Source organism: Falco biarmicus, chromosome 11 (genome assembly GCF_023638135.1).
Source record: "Falco biarmicus isolate bFalBia1 chromosome 11, bFalBia1.pri, whole genome shotgun sequence".
Classification (NCBI taxonomy): Eukaryota; Metazoa; Chordata; class Aves; order Falconiformes; family Falconidae; genus Falco; species Falco biarmicus.
Window position 1 is genome coordinate 17,423,368 of NC_079298.1, and position 22,547 is coordinate 17,445,914.

Here is a 22,547-nt window from a genome sequence, read left to right on the forward strand (position 1 = left end):
CCGCTCCCGTCTCTCCTTCACTCACTCACTCTTTTTTTTTTTCTTTTTTTTTTTTTTTTTTATCCCTGTGCCACTGTGCCAGTTAATTTAAATGTATCTGTTCAAGTGGAGATAATCCATGCAAATCAGAGGCACTGGCTCCCAGTGCTTGATTCACAAAGAGAACTCAGCTTCAGGAGGTCACTCGTTCACAGCTGCTCCTCCCATTATATTTTTCCCTTATTGCAGAACTGCTGCATGTATACAGTGACTGAAAGGACTCAATTTACTGCAACTGCTGCCTGGTTTTACTTACAACTTTCTTTAGAGGGGGACTTACCTTCTGTCAGTCTTAAAAAGGTAGGAAGTCTGATTCTTCTAAAGACATGTAATGCCTCCAGTTTTTGCTCATTATCAGATCCCACTATAACGATGCATATTGTTGTGAGAATTAGGTCCTAATAGAACTGCGAACTGCGCCAGGTGCCTGATGCGTTTGTTACTTGTGTGTGTATAGGTGCAACTGTTTTAAATGGCTGTTTTACTGTTTATTTTCCCAGCAATGTATAATATCCTCCCCCCCCCTCCCACCCCCACAACGGTTTTCCTTTTCACAATGGCAGGTAGGGTCTTAGCACAGCAGCTTTCTAATCTGCAAATGTAATCTTCAGCCAAGCTTGTATTTTCTCTTAAAAATGATTTCTAATGTCTATGTAAGTTAATGCAGTGCTCTGTACCCCCCCAAAGGAAAACAGTATCGAGAGAGTTTGCTGGCCTGAAACTTTATTAAGGTGCTATCTTTGGAGCAGAACAAACTGTTGAAAGGTTTTTAACAAAAATAAAAAGGTCACCTTTTACTTTGCAGTGTTGTAAACAAGAAAACTCCAGGCCTCGCTGCAAATGGGCCTGCCATAAATTCAGACCACAAGATAAACATATAGTTAATAGAATTGCCAGCAGAAGTGGTGAAATGGAACCCTCACAGTTTTCTGTTAATATTTTTTGTTTAGAAAGGTTGGACAGGCAGTGCTTGCTCTGCAAACAAAGTGCAACTCAGAAACAACTATGTGAATGTGATTCTCAAAAAATTCCTTAAGAAAAGGGAAGTAAGGCACTTCTTCATTGGTTACATACTAACTCTGAGCATACATCACATGAAATATTGAACTAATGTTTCTGACAGCACACACTGGTTTTATGAAAGCAGACAGTAAATCTCGCATTTATATGTATATTTCTTCGAATTTGTTGTCAGAATTTAGGGATGCAAATGATTAACTATAAAAACAACTTTGGATGTGTTAAATCACAAATAACAAGTATGAAGACTAATATATTGAAAAAATTAGAATTATTCTGACTTACTGTTGTCCCACAGTAAAGTTCTTGTTTGTTGTCTTGCACAGCTAGACTTAAGACATTACAATTATTGGACTTGGAGCCACTCTGCTTTTGTATAGACTTACTATCTAACACATTCAAGTTAAACAAATAACAGTTCTGTGAAGGTTTAGACAGAGTTTAAAATGAAAATCTAGTTGACCAGCCGGGACAGAGAGAGAGGCTTAGATGCTCCAAAACATATCCTGTCTCATTTCTAAAAGAACACTTGAGGCATACATTATCAATTTTACCTTTCTGGTTTAGATATTTTTAGTTAGCATGCTTCAGGAAAGTGTACTTGCTCACTATATTAAGTATTTCAGTGCCTAAAATGTGCATCTTCTTTATTGATATACAGTCTGCTTTTTGAAAAAAATGCATTCTGATTTTGGAATACAGTACAAACCTAGAGAACCTTGTCATCGTTAGCATAAAGAAGACATCTACACAAGTATTACTGTGCAGAGGGCAATCTTTCTTTCTCTGGCATTTGTTAGGATACTGTACATAGAATTTAGCAGATAAATATCTTTTGCTTCATGGCATTTTGGAGATCCTATTGGTATGCAGGTTACCCTGTGAGGATGGCAACTGAAAAAAGAAATATGTTTTATAGCAGTGTGTAATAAAAGCCCTTCAGAATGATGTAAGTGGAGTCTGACCTTTCTTTCTTATCCTGTAATTAGAATTTTTATTAACTCTTTCAAGTGCAGAGTTTTTTGAGTAAATTAATGTTACTTAGGAAGAACAAGCATGTATGTTTGATCTATGAGTTTTAAATTTTAGAATACTTTTTATACAGGGAAAAAGAAGTATATTCTTCCCAGCAACTTGCTCCACAAAAAGCAATTTTGATTTATAGTGAAGAAAGAGTTGGTGCAGGCATCCTTCCTCCTCCAGAGAAACTAAAGGAGAGGAAAAAAAAAAAAAAAAGGTGGAGAGAAAGCATTTCTCAAAAAGACTTCCTTCATTTTGTAAAAGAGGTGGGGAATGGATTTTAGAGAAAACAGCTGAACTTAAAGAAAGACATTAAGGATCTTTTGTCTGACTGAATCACTGGTCAGGATAAAGTTGGGAAGTAAAGGTGATCCCTGTGGAGTTTAGCAATATACAGAGATGTGATTAGATGACTCACCACTGGAGATATGAAAAAGGGAGAAAAAGACCTTTCCAAGGAAGATTTTTTTGTAAGTTGATTAACATATTGTTGCAGCAGACAGTTATTTCCTGCTTCCTTTCTACCTTTTACCCAACGACCAATGTCTTACAGAGGCAAAAGTGCTCCTTAGTGAGTCACCAGTAGCATTCCATACAGTTACTTCCAAATTATGTACACAATTCTCCTCGTAGGTTCACCAGGTTTACCTGATGTAACTCTGTTTAAATCCTTGACACACTGAAATAAAACAGAAGAAATCAGGTATTGATAATATTGAGACCTCTGAATATAGTTTCAGTAAAGTCTCAAAGGAGCGAACTTTTGCATTTCATTTCAGGCTAGTTTATGCTATACAATTTTTTAAACAAGATTGTCAGTGTCTTTTAAGGGCCAGTTCCTTTTTTCTGCTGGTGTGGTTTCTTCCTCTGCCTCTGCAAACTTGCCATTGCTATAGTAACTCGGTCAAACATCTCTTCAAGATAAGTTACCTGATACTTTGCTGTAGTGTGCCTTGCAGCAGAATCTATAGGATGCAGTAAACCTTGTGGCTCTCTATAATGCAGGGCTCTTACCCCCATCAGGCTCTTTTCTGCTGATTTTACAGAAGACACTTAAAAAGATAAATTATCATCTTAAAAGGATGCTATAGAGATTGTTAATAAGTTCCATCCGACTTCTTAAAGGCCTTAGTTGTTCTCAGCTCTAAGCAGGTACATTTGCTGAACTACACCTTAAAAATACTTTAGAGGAGGAAGAAAATTTGGGAATCCTAGAAAGTAAGTGGTAAAGCCTTTGAGAAAATGTACAGCTATGAACAGGAAATCTAATTGTCAACAAAGTCCTCTGTCAATGATTTGTCATTACTATTTTCTATAATTGCATAGAAAGAATATGTCTCCCACAGCTTCTCATCAAATTATGTACACAGTTATATCTTATTCTCCTTTTTTATCATTGCCTTGTATTGTAGATTAAAATGTAACATTGCAGACTACAGACATTGCATTTCTTTTGCAGATAAAACATGCTTATACCTCTAGGGGTTAAAAGCTGAATCAGATCCGTAACTTGCCTACTGACAGCCTTTGAAGTGGCTATTTATTTATTTATTTATCTACATATTTATTTATTTATTTATTTATTTTGGTCTAAAGGTTTAGATTGACATCCTTTTATATGTTTGGATTTCTTCAGCAGATGTAAAATGCTTGGTAATGACTGAAATTAACCTGAGGCTTTATATATTCATCTTCCCCAGGAACTGCACTGAAGCTTTAGTAACAGCTGAGAATTTTATGCAAACAACTATTCTCATGAGAACCTTTCATTTTTCTGTCTTATTGTACTCCCTTTATAATTTCTAGAGGTGTTTTAAGTCAAACTGGACCCTTTTGTTTCCTCTATCCCCAGTACCTGTTCTGGGGAGTCTACATGAAAAGTTTCACAGCTGAAATGCACCAAAAAAGGGGCAGATAAAAGGAAAATAAGTGGAGTGGAAATGAATCTTTAAATGGCAAGTCTCTGAAACATTGAACATGGTTATCTGACATTATGTCAGGGAGTGTTATCTCTTGCGGAGAAATGAGCAAGAGCAGTCCACACAGGAAAAGTAATTGTTGCTTTACTTCTGTCTGTTTATTTGGGATAGCTTGAACTGTCTCCCACTTTTTTCTTTCTCTCAGTGTGAAAAGATTAACTATTAGAAATGCAGCCAGTAGGCATCTGACTCAAAAGCAATGCTCATTTGACCTTTGGACACAAAATATCCAATACAAATAAAAGTCTAAGCAACCTCAAACATCAGTAAGTACAAGAAATATGTAGAATGTGGATCAGTAGAAATTCAACACTTCTAGAGATAAAAATAAAATAAACCACTGAAATCACTTGGTTAGATTATCATTTATTTCTCCATTCCACATCAGAGTATCAGATGCTGAGGTTTTGTCCAGCGTACTTGAGGCAAAAGAACAGTGGCCAAATTCTGCATTAGTTTTAACAACTGCAACTGGAATGTCAGGGAGAGGAATAAAGGGGAAAAGGAGGGTAAGAGATGCTTAACCAATACATATGCATTTCTCAAGTATTAGATTTTATAAAAGACAAAGGGTTTATAGGAATTAAGGTGTATTTAAAGCCTGTGTGAAGCTGCCATTTCTTTATTTAAAGGTTACATTTGTCATGTAAGGGACTTTATCCCTCCCATTGTTTTAATTCTGCAAGTTTGGTTGGGAAGACTTAGGGGGTTTTTTAACCTTAGGGGGGGATGTTATGTGAAAATGCATGAGTATGGATGGATGAAAATCCCTCAATAACTAACCACTGTTTCTTACTTCTCTTCCTACCAAGTTATGAAGGAGGAAGGCAGAAGAGACAAAATGCATCCCATGTGAGACAGAAGACTGAAAGAGGGATGCAGGTTCTGTCTCTGGAGAAATTAAAGCTAGTCACAACAGGCCACTGGAGCCAGGACTTTGATATCTGATTTGTCCCTACAGAATAGTCTATGGCTTAGAAACTGCACTCTGAGGAAGAGAATGAAATACTTGCTAAATTCCTTTAAGAGCCCCCATGCAATTTTTGTTACCTGGTCTTTGCACTAGCTGAGTTAGGTGACTTCACAGAACAGTAACAGTATAATGTTAAATGACAACCTAAAATTTAAAAAAGGAAAGAAATTTCAAAATTTGCTCCAGGAAACCCGAGGATATATAATTCCCATCACCTTTACAACTGAGACGAGAATGGTTCACTTGGAGGAGATAGGGGAAGTATATTACATTTTTCTTTCTATCACTTCATTGTTCATATGTGCTTGATCACAGCAGAAACAGGCAGCTGAGTGAGCAGGCTGCTCAGAAGGGCAGTCCCACAGGGACCTCATGTGTAAGTGACCTTGTGCCACATTTCCTGCAGGTCATGGAAGTGGTCTGCACCAAACTTTTCCATAGTTCCGGTAGCTTCTGCACTTCCTGTCCAGTGAGTTATGCATAACCTGGTGTCTCCTTTTTCATGGGCAGGAGGTCCACAGAGAGATGCCTGAAAGTTAAAGGTAAATGTTGAGCTTGCCAGAAAATTATGCAGGCGATGCTCAATATCATTGGTCTCCCAAAGGCCACCAACCAGTCTCAAAAATATGTCTGTCAATGACAAGATCAGAAGTGTTTTGCAAATGTGTGTTATTTGGCTAGTGTGGAGCAGGCAGGATGGGCAGACAGACAGACCCAGAAGACTATTGAGGTAATATGAGAGACAGCAAAGGACATTAGGAAAGGCTGCTTAAAAGTACAAGACATGGTTTACAGTCAGAACATTTGGTTTTAATTTATTTAGTAATTACATTAATAGATTGTGAAAAACGAAACACAGCATGGCACTTCTGGGGATCTTCCCTGTCTTGTTTGGCATGTATCTTTTCTTTAGCGTTCTAGTCTCTCCCCTGTGCTTCCCTTTATCCCCCCAAAAAATCCACCAAATGTGTATCATAAAACCAGTTTAATTTCCTACAAAAGATTATACTAAGTGTGCTTTTAATGTAATGATGTCAGTAGTGGATGATAACATGTATTTGGTAGTGCAAACTGCTGATTATCTGTCAGGATAAATCTGTTTATTTCAGAAATAGCAGTCTGACAACCCCCTGTTGTTAATCATCAAAGTACATGCTGATGCCAGGTACTGTTCGGTTGGAGTCTCTCAGAGGAATGTGTTTGTTAGATTTTTGCTTTGACAGTCTTTACCCCGAGTTTTGCAATTTTTCTGTATATATATATTTTTTTTTAATTTACTTTTGATTATTTTTATATTTTTTAAAGAGAGAGGCTAGAGCAAAGCCACTGATCTACAACTTAGGTTCACAGCAACTCAGAGGAAGGAATGACTTGTGAAAAGAGAGTGGATTATAGGATTACACAGCAGTTCAGACTGTGCCCATTGCTGGGTTCATCTTCAGTAATTTCAATGCAGACCCATTAGCAGTGAACAGAAAAAAGCAAAAGAAAAGTTAGGGAGTTCTTTCTCCCCAGGAGTCACTCCTCTGATATTTGTTTATTTATTTTTCAGTATTTACAGCAGTTCCTAATTATATCATGAACTAAAAACACCATCTCCAGATGATGCTCATACCATCCCTCTTTAAATGAGATAAATAGCAAAGTGAACCAGCCAGCTTTTATAACGTTGTGAATTTGGCCCAGCTTTTGTGTTATACAAAATGAATATTATGTATTTTGAGTGAAACATAAATGGAATACAGAGGTACAGTTTGCCAAATTTTAGGTGAAGAGGTATTTTATCGGACTTTATTGCATTTTGATCATTTCATGAATGTCGTAAAATGCTGAATAGCATAATAAAAATTGATATTTATATTGACATTTCAGGATTCTAAATGGAAGCTGAGAAAATCTAAACAGACTTCAGTATCTCTGCAGCTGTTCCTCCAAACCCATCTGAGTTCTGGCTAATTCACTTTTTCTCCCCACATACCCTCAATTGGCCCTAATATAAACATCTCTCTCTAAAGCAATTTCTCCCCAGAAGATTATGCACATCTTCATCTTAATTCAGAATTTACATGTGTACTTTGCATATTTTTGCATTGGCATGTGTGTTTTAAATTAGGTAAAGGTCACTGTCATTCATAATCAAGAAGAAGGTGTATAAAAGGTCAGGATTCAATAAAAAAACCTGATTAGATGTAGAGGTTTGTTCATATGATTCAGTATATCATTGGATAAGTGGAAACCATGAGTCAACAAATTAACCTTGGTATAATGGGTTACTGGCTTCATTAGGATCAGAAATGAGATTCACAATTTTTTTTCCAATGTACTCGTTGTTTGTCTTCGTTATAAGAAATACTTTGCTGTTGATAGTTACACAACTGAGTATTTTTATAATTTAATTTGGCTTAAAATGCAACACAAATGACAATTCTTGTGTTAAAATAGGAACTGAAGCACCAAACACATTTGATATGAATATACATATAAATGAAATGAAAATTATTCACTGTAAAAATAGATAATATAAAATAATGGCCTATATGTTTCATATAGACTAACATATGCATGCCAAAGAATCTGTGATGAGTCAGGCTTTCAGGGTCTAGTGTCAGGAGATATAGATGCAAGTGAGCGTGAACTAAGAGCAAGGATAAACTTGCACTCCATGTATTCGTTCTGCCACAAACTTTCCACGTATTCTTGGGTAAACCACTTACATTGGCTATGCCTCCACTTCTATCTGCAAAAAAGGAAATATATCAACAGCACTTACATTGCAGGAATGTTTCTGTTCCTGCAGACATGGATTTGCCAGGAGGTCTAAAAAGATTTCTGCTACTGCCCTGTTCATTACACCATATTCCTGGTCACTGCCTGCAGTCAAAATGGCAGGGCTGTGGATCTCTGTGCTTGAAAATATCTGAGGATCCTTCAGTAATATTCTCCAGGATAGATGAAAAATATCAGAAACAGAAGGAGTCCATATTTACAAAATAATTTGAACTAGGAAAGACAGCATCATTTATACAAAATGGTAATACTGTATTCTCCTCTTCAGACTGTACAAGCTCGGTGCAATTTTTATGATTCCACCATAAGCTTTTCCAAACAGTTGTGGGTGAGGGGGTTTTTTTGTGGTGTTTTTTGAGTTTGGGGGTTGGTTTTGGGTTGGGATTTTTTTGGCTGGAAAGTGTTGCAACTATTTCAACCTGTACCATAGCAGAGAAGTCTATTAGAAAATCAACATTACAATTAAAATAGTTATACATGTCAATGTTTCAGACATTGTGTATTTCTTTAAGCTTTCTTCACGTCTGTGTAGAATAAATATCAAGTTACTACTTGTTCATTTTTTTTCCCTTGGGCAGCATTCTGTACCTATTAAATCCTAAGTATGAAAGAAAATTAGACTTGCCTGTTACCACTATAAACTTACACCCAATGGTTTGCAAATAACATGTAGGTGATCTCTCTTCTGTACACATATAGACTTGGGGTTGCTCGTAATTAAAGCTGCAAGCATCACAATTTAAGATGACTATTTTCTGATGTTCATATGCCTCATTCTCTCACAAAATGTAATGGAAGGAAAATACACAGAACCATGGTAAACCTTCCTTATTTACTGTGTGGATTTTATGCGGTTTTAGTACTTCTATAACATTAGTGCATTATTTCATTCTTTCAAGGTCAGTTGGGTATGAGCAGGACTTTCAGATGGGGCTTTAGCAAGTGAGATTGTAGTATCTTTTCCTGATCCTTAAAAGGATCGGACAACTTTTTGTAATTACCAGGCTTAGCTTACTGTAACTCCCAGCTTCTACCTTGCCTCTGCTTCATAGGTTTATAGGCTCGAGTTGTTTGAGTAGTGCCCACCTTGCGGAGTTCCACTGTAGGCAGATTCCTAACGTGTGCTGATCTTGGAAGTACCAAGCTACAGAACCAACACAGGAGTGCATGGAGGGTGTACCTCCAGGAGGCTGCAGATAAATTAGGAGTGCGCTCTTGAAGGAAATCTCCTTGTCCTTCCAAAGCACTGAGCACTGGTCCACATCCAAAAATAGCCTTGCTCCTTCTGAATATCACTGAGCTAGAGGATGTGTTTTGTAGGAGTGCCACTGATGGGATTTGACCAGTCATGGGCATTCAGACCACAGGACCAAGCTAGAATGAGCCTGAATTAATATACATGACATATGCATGACATGTTGGGTTCTCGGTGCCTGACAATTCACACTACAAACTAACTTCTATTGAGTGGTAGAATTCACCAGCTCTGATCCTTATTTCAATTTTAAGGAGTCATAGTGTGTCCAAGTCATTACTTCTTGGGTCTTGCTGCAGACATAACATAAAAGGGAACTTTGGCCAACTCATTAAAGCTAGGAAGTCATACAGATCAAGGAACACCCTTTCTGTACAGTGACCATCTCCTGTGACTGTCAGATGATGAGGAAGATGCTCTTCATAGTCTCTCTTCTCTCAATATCTGCACAGTAACAACCAGAATTGAGTCTTATGTACACAGAAAGAAAAATTCCTTATGCTCCACTGAAGCTGAGGAAGTGACCTTAGAAGACTGGACAGGACAATCTGGTGCATAACTTCTTAGAAGTGTAAAGAAAGCTAAACCATAGGAGTTTTGTAGGCAGTAACACAGCAGTTCCAGCCAGTTTTGTGAGGGCTTTCTCTGTAACATGGTAGGAGGTAATATTCAAGTGGGTAAGAGGAGAAGTTTATGCAAAATGACCAGACTCCTTCGCAGTCCTCTCTCTGAAACAGTGTTGTATCAGCAACTAGGCTGCCCTGGCAGGAAGGGATGTTTCTTTTTTTCTTGCAGTATCTCATACAAATCTTTGAATGATGATAGTGTGCAATAGTCCCTGCCCACACCAACTCACTTTAGCTGCATAGATCTATAATTTTGTAAGTGATTTGTTTAGCCCATGGTGTCTGTGCTGGAATCTTTGTGAAGACAAGGTGTTGGAAATGAAGAATCTCCTAGTTTTGGCACTAGTTTTTAAGGTACCTTTGGAAAAGTCACCCAGGTGGATTTTTCCAAACTTAAGGTTGTGAATTTAAATTTCATGTTTAAGCATCTAAATTAGCGGTCTGATTTTAATGTGTGCTGACACTCACATTTTCAATCGACTTCAAAGCGAGTTGTGAGTGCTCAGAAGTCTAAACCTATGAAAATCAAGCCAGTTAGACACTCAAACTTGAAAGGTAGCTCCCATACCATTATTGTTATTTGCATTACTTTAGTAGCTTGAAACCCTAGTTATAGGACTAAAGTGCTAGGCACTGTATTTCATATTTCTTCTTTTTTTCTCATTTCTTTATGTATAAAATCTGACACACAAGAATGTTGTGATGATTGTTTGGTTAATATTTGTATATAGCTTTGAAAACTAAATGCTCTATAAACACAATATAATTATTAATGGAAGAAAATAGTATTCCTATTATTCATTCCTTTTTGAAATAAGTTCCTTGGATTTTGAAGAACCAGAGTAGATACTGCATGCAGAATACATAGATAGATAGATAGATATAGATATAGATATAGGTATAGATATACATATAGATATAAAATAAAATACAGGACCCAAATTCATAATTTGCTGTTAAAATAAATGCTGTATCTGCAGTGGTTTGAACAGTAAAAGGAAATGAAATAGTCATATACTGTGTTTAATTTGAACCAAAATCCACAAAGTTTAACAACTCTTAGATAATTCTCAGAGAAATTAAGTAGAATGATGAGCCACAAAGCTTTCCTTAGAAACTTTTGTCTTATCCATACCTCTTTGTTTTAGTTATGCTGATCCCTTACTAGCAAAGAGTATACTCTTTGTAACTAGGACCTATGTAAAGCTTGCTTTTTTCCCCCGTGGTTTCGATAACTAAGCTGCTTGGGACAGCTTTGATGAAACCATCTTCTTTCATAGAATGCAATTCCGGCAGTGCTGATAAATTCCACAAAATGGTGTCAATTTAACCAATGTTTTCTTTGGAAACAGAATGAGGAGGGAAATTGGTAAAGTGATGGTGCTTTCAGAACAAACCTTTAAATAGAAATTATTTTTGCTTACATGGTTTTGATAACAATCTTATACAACACAAAATTAAAATGAAACATTTTCATTTTGTCAAAATGTTTTGCTTTAAAAAATGTGTTTTTTCCTAGCAGATAATTAAGAAATAGTTCAAAGATAATTTTAATTTAGAACTTTTTAAATATGAGGTGTTCTGTGAATCAGTTTCCAACCTCTGAAAAGCTAAGGAGGTCAGTGTTCCCATTGACTTCAGCAGCATATCCCAATATCTGAGGAAATGCAGTCATGATCTCCTTGAGCTTTTGTATGCCTAAATACAATATGCATATGTATGATTCACCAGATCCCTAGTCTTAGAATAAAATGATATGTAAACATTTCTCAAGAAGGAGAAAATTGGTTTTCTTATATCAGTTTTTACTGTTTGTTGGTGGTATGGCCTGTGGCTATGACACCTTGACATAGGCATTTCCCAGTGCTATCAAATCAGAGGTGCAATTTTAATATATGTAAAAGTGCAGTTTGCATGTTGGGTTGTTGTTTGGTTTTTGGTTTGGGTGGGGTTTTCTGGGTTTTTGTTTGGTTGGTTGGTTGTTTTTTTTTTAATAAGACAGGTGGTTTAAAACAGGCATAATAAGTTTGTTCATGTAGACCTTCATTCAGCCATCAGGAGTAAGTGTGCTGTCAGCATGCTTGATAAATATCCAGGCTAAACACAAATGTTGTTATTTGTCAAATAGTAACTGTTTTAATGGGCAATTCTTCATGATCTTTAACAGCTATAAATTGATCTCCAGAACTCAGATGTCACAGCATAGTCCCAGTATTTCTAAGAATCCAACTTTAAGGAAACTACAGTACAAAAGATGGAAATGCTGTAACTAACTCCAGGGACAGGGTATATTAGGCATAGTAATGAGGATTTTAGCAACGAACAGCAAGTCAAGGATATTATTTTTTTACAAAGCAGATAATATAGTAATCAATCTAAACAGCCATTGTATATCATCCAATACTTAGGTTTTTAATAAAAGTAATCATCAATAATTCTATTTAGACTTTCAGACCTCTACATCTTGAACCATTAAAAATAATGATACATGATTTTAATCTGTTTGGTGTAAACTGATTGATTTCTTGCTTGTAAACTGCACACTCTTCAGATAGATCGATTCTCACATTTACCATATCTAATTATTTTCTGTTTCCTTCTTGCTTTAAAAGGCATAGATCATTTGGGGCTCCCTTTTGCACCCTTTTCTTAACTGACAGTTTCTTGACAGCTAATACAAATAACAAAATAAAGCCTATAGAAGAAATAAGTTGTATTTTATAGAAGGTTTAACACAAGTGTTTCTGTCCTCTGGCTACAAAGTCCTGTGCATGCTTCCTTTATCTTATAGTCTCAGGTGATGGCATTAGCAAGCTAACATTTTTTTGCATTTCATACATAATATTCTATGTGATTACACACCTGACCCTGGACAACTGAATGAATTTTACCCAAAAATGAAAAGAAAGACATGCTCTTGAGAAAAAGGACCCAGCATCACATCTTCTGTGAGATCTGGGAAAGTCACTCTTTTGGAAACTGTATATAGAGATCAAATCTGATAATAAAGGCTCTCAATTCTAGCAGGTTTCCCTAGAATAGTACTTCAGAAATGCGAGGTGTGAAAGAAAGGCAATCTGTGCCAGATACTGATTAAATTTCAGTCATCTATCCAAAGCAGTCCCTAGTTGCTTGTAAAATGCTCCATGTAATTACAGTAACTATGGTTTTGAAAGCAATTTACACATTAGCCTTTATCTTGGGTCTCTCTATGTGGGTGCATTTCTTCTTTGGAATCAATATTCTTAAAACATACGTTAATAAGCTATATGAGTCTGTAGCCATATAGAGTCTTTAAAAATTCCATCTCTAGTATTTTCTTCATGGATTCCTCTTGGATTTCAGAAAAGCTTAACTGTAATCAAATATCGCACTCTGGATGTTTAACTAACATTGTTCAGTGACCCCAGTGGTAAGTCACAACCATATTTAAAACTGTTAACGAGTTAGGAGTTGATGCAAAATCAAACCAGGGTATATTAAAATGCTGCCAGGATAAAATAATATTAAGGGCTAAACTTTGTCCTTTGCTAGTTACAGAGGTGCAAATGTCAAACTTGGCAAATCCTTTCAAAACTTTTTATGTCCTAATCTTTCAAATCTTCTTCTAGTCATTGGGCATGGAAGATTTTGCTAATGCAGGAGCCACTTAGGTAGTTACAGGATGAACCTCGGCCAAATAAAAAGAGTGTGGCTCATTGCTGTCATACTCCAATTTTAAACTAATGTAAGTGTGAATTTTGGAAGGAAACTAAACTGGCTATTTCATTAAATTTGTACTGGTTGAAAGCAGAAGAAATGCAAGGACTGAATCAAACTCCTCACAGTCAGTAAAACTGTTCCCACTAGAGTTGCAGAGCACAGCTGCAGGTAGCTTTAAACATTTTTTGGTTTTGTTTTATTCTGTTTGTTCAAGGTGCCTTTTGTAACTGCCAAGCACAGTAAAGCTCCTTAGTTATTCTGCATCTCATTGTTACCAAGGCTATTATGCTAACTGGGGCTAATAATATGAAGCACATTTATGTTTGTGTAGGAAAACTAGGGTCACTAGAGATAATCTAAAAAGTTGTTCCACAAGGGATTATCTAGGATGCTGTTTTCCAAAACTGTCACATATCAGAAAAAGGGCAAAGCACTTGTAACTCTTGTGATTGATCCTCTGTCAAGTCATGATTGCTGTCACCAGCAGGTTACATTCCTTCAACAAAGCAATAGGCGCTGCTGCATTTTAAGCTAAACCAGTTAGGCTTCCAGTGTCATATTCCCTTCCTTATCGCTTTCCATACTTCATTCTCTCACATTAAAAGAGATAAATTTGCAACTGAAAAAAGATGACGTGTGCAAGATCTTTGTGTACTACGTATCACTATACCTTAAAATTAGTGCCCTTTACATACTGTCATTAGGTTTATTGTTCATAGCTGTTATGTCTGGCTAATGACCTGGTTCCACACACGCTAGCTATTATGTGGGGAAGCAGTATTATGTGTGACAGCAAATACTATATTTGGGTCTGAGGATGTTTCATAATTGGACTTATAGGCCCTGAAATCTCAAGGCTAAAGCACTTAATTCACTTGAGCTATGAGGGTATGGAATGATTCATCTGTTAAAAGTTAAATACAGGCTTTAGTGGCCTGTTGGACAAAACTGTACACTTAAGATTCTTATGAAATAACAAATATTTTTCAACCTGATTTTGAAATTAAATGCTTGTACAGTTCTGTTCAAAGACTCAGAAGCCTCTGTTGTACCATCAGACACCACTGGTTTATTAAGCTGTGGTCAAGGATGCACAGGACTCCTTGTCTTTATCTACCCAGAGCACTTTCTGAGTTTTTCTTCCTTCTTGTAGTTCAGTCTTTGAAAGCATTCAGTGGATAGACCCGTAGTTCTCAGATATTTCTGTGCATTTTTTTAAAGAATGTCAGAGATTTTGTTGACTTTTTCATTGAATCTTGGGATTTGTTATTTATTTGCATTAATTGACTTACTGTAATCAAATACATAGCTTTTTTCTAAGGCATTTACTTCCAAAGATACCTGTCAGTAAACCTGGCAGATTTCCTGCTTTCATATCCATATACTAAGTTGCAAGTAAGTTTGAATTAAACATTCCCTTTTTGGTTTTAAAGTTAACAGTTTTTCCATGATCTTGTTTAAAATGGTTGTCGGTTAACTCTTGATTTTTGTGAAAGATTCTTCAGAAAGTGTCAGTCTTTACAAGTAGCCTCATTGGGCTAAATTTCAGCTTGCCTTGCATAAAAGGTAGTGTTCTGTCTGCTTTGACTTTGATTTCATGGAAAAACATTCCTGAGCAAACAATGGAAAATGGCTCTTGCCCCAGTGATATGTCGCCTTCCTCTGCCAGAAGTTGCCATCCTCCCATCTCTGCTTGTGGAGGAGTTTGTGCATGCATTCCTTTGCATTGCAGGCAAAATGAGCTGGGAAAGCTTAATGAACTGTTGAAGGTGAGTATGAGCTAACCCAGCTCGTTTTGTCTGAAATGGATTGAAAAGCACTCACATGACCTCCTTCCTCTGTCAGAGCTCTGGGGTAGTAGCTTCCCGTGATAGAAAACAGCACCAACCAATTCAGTGAGATCCTGAAGACAACTTTTGTCTGTGTCCTGAAAAGCAGGTTCATAAGTCACATTACCTTTTCTCCAGCCTTTACAGAAAGACTTATATCAACTGTAAATGAGGAGTTGACTTTTAAGGGAAGCTAAGCAACCAGCAATGAATTACAAGTAGGCAACACAGCTTTTTTCAAAGCTATGGCCATAGCTTCTATTGGTCATTTCAATTACCGAATGGCCAGGGGCGAAATGTCCAGGCCAAATTTAGCAAAGTCTGTAACAGCAGTAGTAAAATGCTGTCTCTGGCAAATTCTCTCTTCTCTAGACAGTGGTTCATTTTAAAAAATTACTGTCTAGGTGGTTGAGACTTCTATTATCTTTAGTGAAGAGACTTCTGGAGCTGAAAGGCCCTTTCAAATAGCCATATTCTGACTCCCAGTTTTTAACCCATCTGTCTCCTTATAAATAACATGTAGAAAGCTGGAGGACCTGAAATGCCTACATAAATATTACAAAATAATCTCACGTTCTCCATAGTCATGAATGCAGCTGATGCCTCCATTATTTCACACATTAGTAACGCAACTGATTCATCTCTGCTACTCTTTTGCCCTCTAATATAATATTGGAATCAGGAATTGTTAAAGTTCTCATTAGGTTTGTTGTGGGGTTTCATAATTAATTCTTTTTTGCGAGCTGGAGAGTCTTTTGATTTTTGCTTGCATATTCATAGAAGAACTATGTCATAAACAAAGTCTAAATCTGGCACTACTCTCTTGTTAAGCCACCCTAAGACTGTGTTGTATCTTTCTACACTTTACCTCATAAAGAAAACAATGTCAATGCCAAGTATGGAAGGTGAAGAAGGCTGCTATTTAAAGAATAATTTTCTGGCACATGCAGTAGCATTGGAGGCACATCATAAACAAAAAGAAGGTACATTGGTTTTCTTCCACAGTGCAAAATTCTGCCTTGGTCTATCCCAACAGAAAGGACAATATGCTTCTCTGTGCAAGATTGTTCAGTACAATCCAGTTGATCAGTAGGAATGCATCTCTTCTATTATACATATATAGAGATAAGTAAAAAATAAATGTATTTTCAGGGTCCTTTTTTAACCCACACTCTCCATCTAACACAAATGCCCACATGAATCAATGAGATTTATCCTGTCAACATGAAAAGAAAAGCATATATTGATAGATAATGTACATGAATACACTGGTCAAGCAGCAGATTTAAGCTTAACTGATACGTTTCGTTCAATGGCGACTATATTTGCTTAGGGCAGAAAAAAAATTCTGTATCTCCTAATGATGTGGAAGTGAATTCTTTATCTCCCCTGCTGTTAGCTTGCTTTTAAGGCAGAACTGGAGATATCTATCACAACTAAATAGGTATTTTGTAAACTGTACTTAACTTAGCTACCTTTAAGAGAAGTTCCAAACCACATATCATATAACCATTGCCAGAGATTTTATCTAGCTTGACTGGAAAAACAACTTAATGCTAAATTCCTCTTGCCAATCAGCACAACAGAATTTTGTTTTTTATCTACTCTCAGCTAACTGGCCAGTATTACAGGCAGAATTTTGACTTCCAGTTGCTGTTTTCTTTTATACCCTGGGCCTGTTTAGGGTACTCACAGAAATGTCAACAATAATACGTAAAACCACTGTCATGTGAATTGATTAGCTGATCAGTTTCCCATTCTATTTCTTTAATACATTTTTTCCAAGAATAATGATTATATTTATAGAAATATAATAATTTTCCATGCTAAAGTAAAATGGTATTTGACATTAACAAAAGGTCAGGTGTCATACTGTAAACCACAATGAGTATTGCTTTTAAAGATTATTGAATTAAGAGTTACATATATTTGACTAAGTATAGAATTCCAATAACTGCCATAGTAGCAGTGCCCTTTTACATGCCATGGATTTATTGACATTTGCTAACTGTAAAAATGCAAAACAGTTTGCACGTAATAGGCACTATCAATTTAAAAAATAAAAACATCTCATTGAAGAACATGTCCATTTTCAACATTTCCTTCTGATTTTGCTTGCACACATTTGGACACTCAAATATATCTTTGTGCATTCCCTGTGATTGTGGTTCATGTGGACAAATACATGTTCACTTTCTGAAGGCACTTTCACATTGTACATCTTTATACAGTAAAACCCCATGACTTTGGGGTTTTTTCTTAAAAAAATAGTTATACTGCCATTACTGCCCTGTAAACCTGATCCAAGACTTTTCAAAGTAAGTTTTAAATGAGTGTGAGGGCAGCATCATAGCCTCTCCATGGTGTTTGCCCACATCACAGATCTGCCACAGTCCGGTGTGATTGACTGGCCTTAACTGAAGTCCCAGGCCTTTTAAGGGCTAGAATCATTGTTGGAATTATGCCAGGGCTTGTTGGATGAAACACCAGTACTTCAAGAACTGCCAGTGTGTTTCAAGCTGTGAGGGCAGATTAGCTAAAAAGGAATTTTAACATTGATAGGTTTGAATAATAATACTTTGCAAATGTAGCACCTTTTATGTGTGCTTGCAGTTGATAATAATAGGAAAGCTATAGAAAAGGAGGCTCCTTCTGTTCCACAAAGCTGTCCCACACTACTATTAAACTCTTACAAGGATAAACTGTTTATTAACTAAATGAGTTAACTTTCACTTTAAAGAGATAGTACACATTCAAAGTCATCTGTATTTTCAAACAACTTTTTCTGGTAATATCTGATAAGTTTCTTATAACAGAAGAGGTCTCGAGGTTTTTGTTGTGTGTTGTTGCCGTGGCATTCTTGGGATCTCTAATTTGCAACATATCTTCCAATATTTAATGACACAACCTAGCCAAAAAACCCCAGACTGGTCAGTTCCATATTCAGTGTTTGAGAAAGATTTTCACCTAAAAATCTGCCTTTTAAATAGTTTCCTATATTAGAATGTGAGTTCAAAGGAAGGTGGCTATCTAACAGCTTTTCATTAGTCATCATCAACTTGTCATCAGCAAGGGTGCCATTCAGGGTACCTTTAACTCTTCCTTTCTTAGTTAATCCTGTCTGGACCTTTAAGCTTCTGGTCCCACTACTGCTAAATACAGGGCTGTTCTCTGCCCTTTTTCTTTCAAACTCTCATCAGCTATTATACTCAAGAACTGAAGCCTTAATTGTAAAAAAACAGTTAAAATTGAAAAAATGTGTGGTGATTTCCTGTAAAATCAGTTTTAAAAAACATCAAACAAAACCCAAAGACAAAACATGAATGCAGTGTAGCATCTGATGGGCTGGTAGTGTACAGTACCTCAGGTTTTGATGTGAGAGTTGCCATGATGGATAGAAAGAAGGCTTGTTTTCACCGAACAGCCACGCAAATACAGGCACATATAATTCAAAGTCAGCACTCAGTTTTCCAACATGGGTGCCTTAACAATACTGCCAAATCTTGCATTCGGTCTATTAGATCAGCACTTAGGCAAATAAAACAGCCATTTGAGTGACAATTTCAGCATACTAATGAGGTATTCAGATGTCAGCAATTGAAAAATACACATTGGCCTTTTGAATTTAGGCCAAGATTGGTTCTGCGTTATATTAAGAAGTTTTAAGACTTTATAGAAGGGTCAAAATAATTTCTGAATTTATCTTAATCTTTCTGGGAGAGAGGCAGATTGGACCAGATTTCTTTGTGAAGTCTTCCTTTTCCTGCTTTCCACTGGGTTTTGATGTAAAACTTTCCTTGGTCATTTTATTATTAATTTACTGCATTTTGGCTCATAAGCAGGTTAAAAAGCACCTTTATGGAGACTTCCTCACTTTCATTCTCATTCACTATAGTTCTCACCACAACACAACCTGTGACTTTACAAGTGTCTACATCACTTCTGCTGCCACAAAACTGCATTGCTGTGGCTGTACTCTTTCCTTTCTTGCCCTGTGCCTCTCTCCATCATCAAAACCAAGTTTAGCTGAGCCTAAAGAGGTCCGTGTTGGATATGAGTTTTGGCAGACATCCAGACCAGCTTTTGTTCCATCTAAATGTTTGTGGTTCTTTTTCATATAGATATCAACTCTTTCATTTTCATTGTTGTTCTTTCTTTTGTAAGTATTCATCCATTTCCTAAAAAATGTTAAGACAGTGAAAAATATAAAATATTACAGGTAATATTTATCATAGAGATGAAAAGTCTCTATTATGCTTTATTTTTCTTTGAAAACTAACTAGAAAATATATCTTTAATTATGACTGTGACTTTCAAGAACTAAACCAAAGTATGAACTACTCAATGCCTTTCTTGTTATTAATCTATTAGTAGTATTAGTGTGCTGTCTACAAGCCCTTGTTCTTACTAGAAGAACACTGTGCTAAAGTCCTTCTAAACAGACTGGAAAAATTCCTGTGCTATGCGTAAATTCAAGATAGTAAAAATAGCATGAAATAGAAGACAATGAGGCAAAATCTGCCAAGATGATAAGGAGTATTTTTTGCAAATTTTAAGCCTTACCATTCACAGGTGCAACAGAGCAAAGAGGTTTTAAGGAGGAATTTGAAATGGAGCAATGATGTGTTATTTAACAGACAAATTAGCTCAGATATTATTGGGCATGCTCTCTGCCTATTCTGATAATGTAATCTATTTTAGCTTATTTGCTAGCTCCTTGAAATTGCTAGGTATCCATTTACTGGATTAATTAATTAAACATATTTAAATTATGCATTAGTCATGGCTTTAGAAAGTTAAAGTAAATAATATAGGCTTTATTAATTTTTCCCTCTCTTGTAATTCTCCTATCCCCAGTCTCTAATTTTCATCAAATTTACTTTCTTTTTTTTCTTCCTTTTATTTTTTCGTTAATTTTTAAGTACTGCCAGTTGTTTCACCACTGGCTGAGAAAGGAGCAGGTGTCTTTTCTCCAAAGTGACACCAGAGCTGATCTGTGGAACAACTGAGAACAGAGTTGTCCCTAGGGAGGGATCGCACCCAGTTTTTCCTGTGACAAGCTGTCAGGGCTGGAGGCTTAATAAATTAAAGGGTTTTTTTTTTTTTTTTAAGCCAAATATTTTCCACCACTTTTATATTTCCAGAACATTGTTCTGGTCTTGTACAGGAGACAGGGAAATGTAAATGTCAAACAGGCACTTCTGTTTAAATGGGCTCATTATACCACAACATGTTGAGGTTTTTTCCCTACCGGCCGGTTCTTTTCACTGTCGCATCCTGTAAGCACTTTCCTTGCACCTGCCTGAGGAGACTAATCCTCTATTAAAACATGTTCAAACTGAGCAAAGGCAGAAATAGCAGCCATTTCACTCAAACAAAATGAATCAAAACCTTGTAAAAATAAATAAATCAGGGTAGCTTTGGTGAAGACATTTGGCTGTTTGGTCTGTAGTTGAAGCCCTCTTACCTCAATTTTCCATCTGGAGAGCAAGCTTTGCCCTTAGGGCATAGACCTGTTTTGAAAACTGCGTGAAGAAAACTCCCCCAAACATAGGTCCTCAGCTGCGATATGAGTACAAGTGCCATACAGACCTCACTGTTCCAGGGGCACTGCCTTCTTTCAGTAGTGCACTCCCCGAGGATCAGCCATACTCTTATTTTCTTCTCCAGGATCGTGTCTATTTATTTAGATGGAACCATAATTATGGGTAATAATATGGATAATGTGTATTTCTCTCCCTGCTTTGGTTCAGTGTTGGAGTCTACAGGGAACTGTGGAACATCACAGATGATGACAATGTCACTGACTGGTTCATTGAGAAGAGAAGCTGCCTTTACCAGATAACAAAGAACTACAGCCTGACAGGGCAAGGGAAGAGGGAAAATCTGTTCTGACATGGTAAATCAGCGGGCTAAATTCTGTATGCCTGAACTGCACTATCTAAGAACAGAAGTCCTATGGGACAGGCTTCATCAGTGTAAATTACAGGGCTGAGCACATTCACAGTGCTTAATAAATAACCATATTAAAAAACAAACTTGCACACCAACAACAATAACGCTACCCCCCACCAACCCCTGAAAAACTCATTGCAACTTGCAGCTGCTGCACGTAAAGCCGGATAGATAATGCATGATACAAAGTTACATTTTTTTCTATAGCTAAACCCATCTCTGCTAATGAAACTGGTGTAAAGATCAGGGATAAACAGTGAACTGTTTAATTTGAAGATAGTCAAATTATATGATTAAATGCATTCATACTAGTTGCAATGAATGTTCAACTCCTTGCAACTCTTAAGGATTTTGTATCTTTCAAAGTTGGATCTATGAATGGATTCTGTTGACATTTGATGTCAGTAAATGATTGATAACCTCAAAAATCACTTCAAAATGCAACACTGACAATGTTCTCTCCTGTTTGTATAACTTTTGTTTTCATTTGTTTTGTAACATCATCTTTCTTAAGCTGGCTTTAACTGTGTGTTTCACTAAGAAATTTGAAATCCCTCTGTGTTAAGAACATATCCCTCCCAAATCACTCACTGAAGTTGTCCCTACAAGAAAGGGAAAAGAGGTCTATGCTGTCACTGAGAGACATACTATACAATCTCAAGTCAAGTCAAAAAAAGAGCTGGATTGATGCCAGGTATTTTTCTGGAGGCCTAATGTACCTAGATACTTCTCAGGAAAGTTGTGGAGCAGTAGTTTAGAATAATGCACAATGAAATCAGGCATAATTAAATCTACGAACAACTCCCTTTCCCTTTCTGAAGCATTAGGGTTCAAGTAGTACATTATTTTATTTTGGAACTGCAAGTACCTTGATATATATGAGATGGTATCTGCTGAAAATATTCCTTTCATAATGCTAATAAAATACAATTAATGCTAACATGTTTCTGAAATAAGGTTATAATGGAGCACTTCAGCAGCTGATTGATTTTGATTACATATTTCCACAAATGAGTAAAAATGGTGAGAACTCCTTTACACTGCTTCACCAGTTTCAAGTAGACAAAGAAATTGTATAATACCAGTCATTCACATTCTGGAGCAAAAACCTGTTAGTATGACAGAATGTCAGTTTTCTCCTTTTCCTATTATCATGTGTTTGGACATCTCAGCTTGTTTCTTATACAAACCAGCACAAAAGTTATACTCCAGCAAGAACAAGAAAGCAGAGAAGTTCGACAGGCTGCTAAATTCTAAGACCTGCTGAGGTTCAAGAGGGGCATTTTATGTACCAGTTTGTGTTAATGGTTGTTCATCAAGACACATTATAGCCCTTAGAGACTACCTTAAGATTACAAGCCT

At 36.6% G+C, this 22,547-nt stretch overlaps 1 protein-coding gene across 1 annotated transcript in view; it reads left to right on the forward strand.

The window, feature by feature from the left end:
• Positions 1 to 231: 231 nt before the first annotated feature.
• Positions 232 to 22,547, forward strand: part of ADGRL2 (adhesion G protein-coupled receptor L2) — a 394,007-nt gene continuing 371,691 nt past the window's right edge. The window contains exon 1 of the mRNA XM_056355276.1: positions 232 to 339. The gene's annotated coding sequence lies outside the window, so the exon portion shown is untranslated. The remainder of the gene's footprint in view (positions 340 to 22,547) is intronic.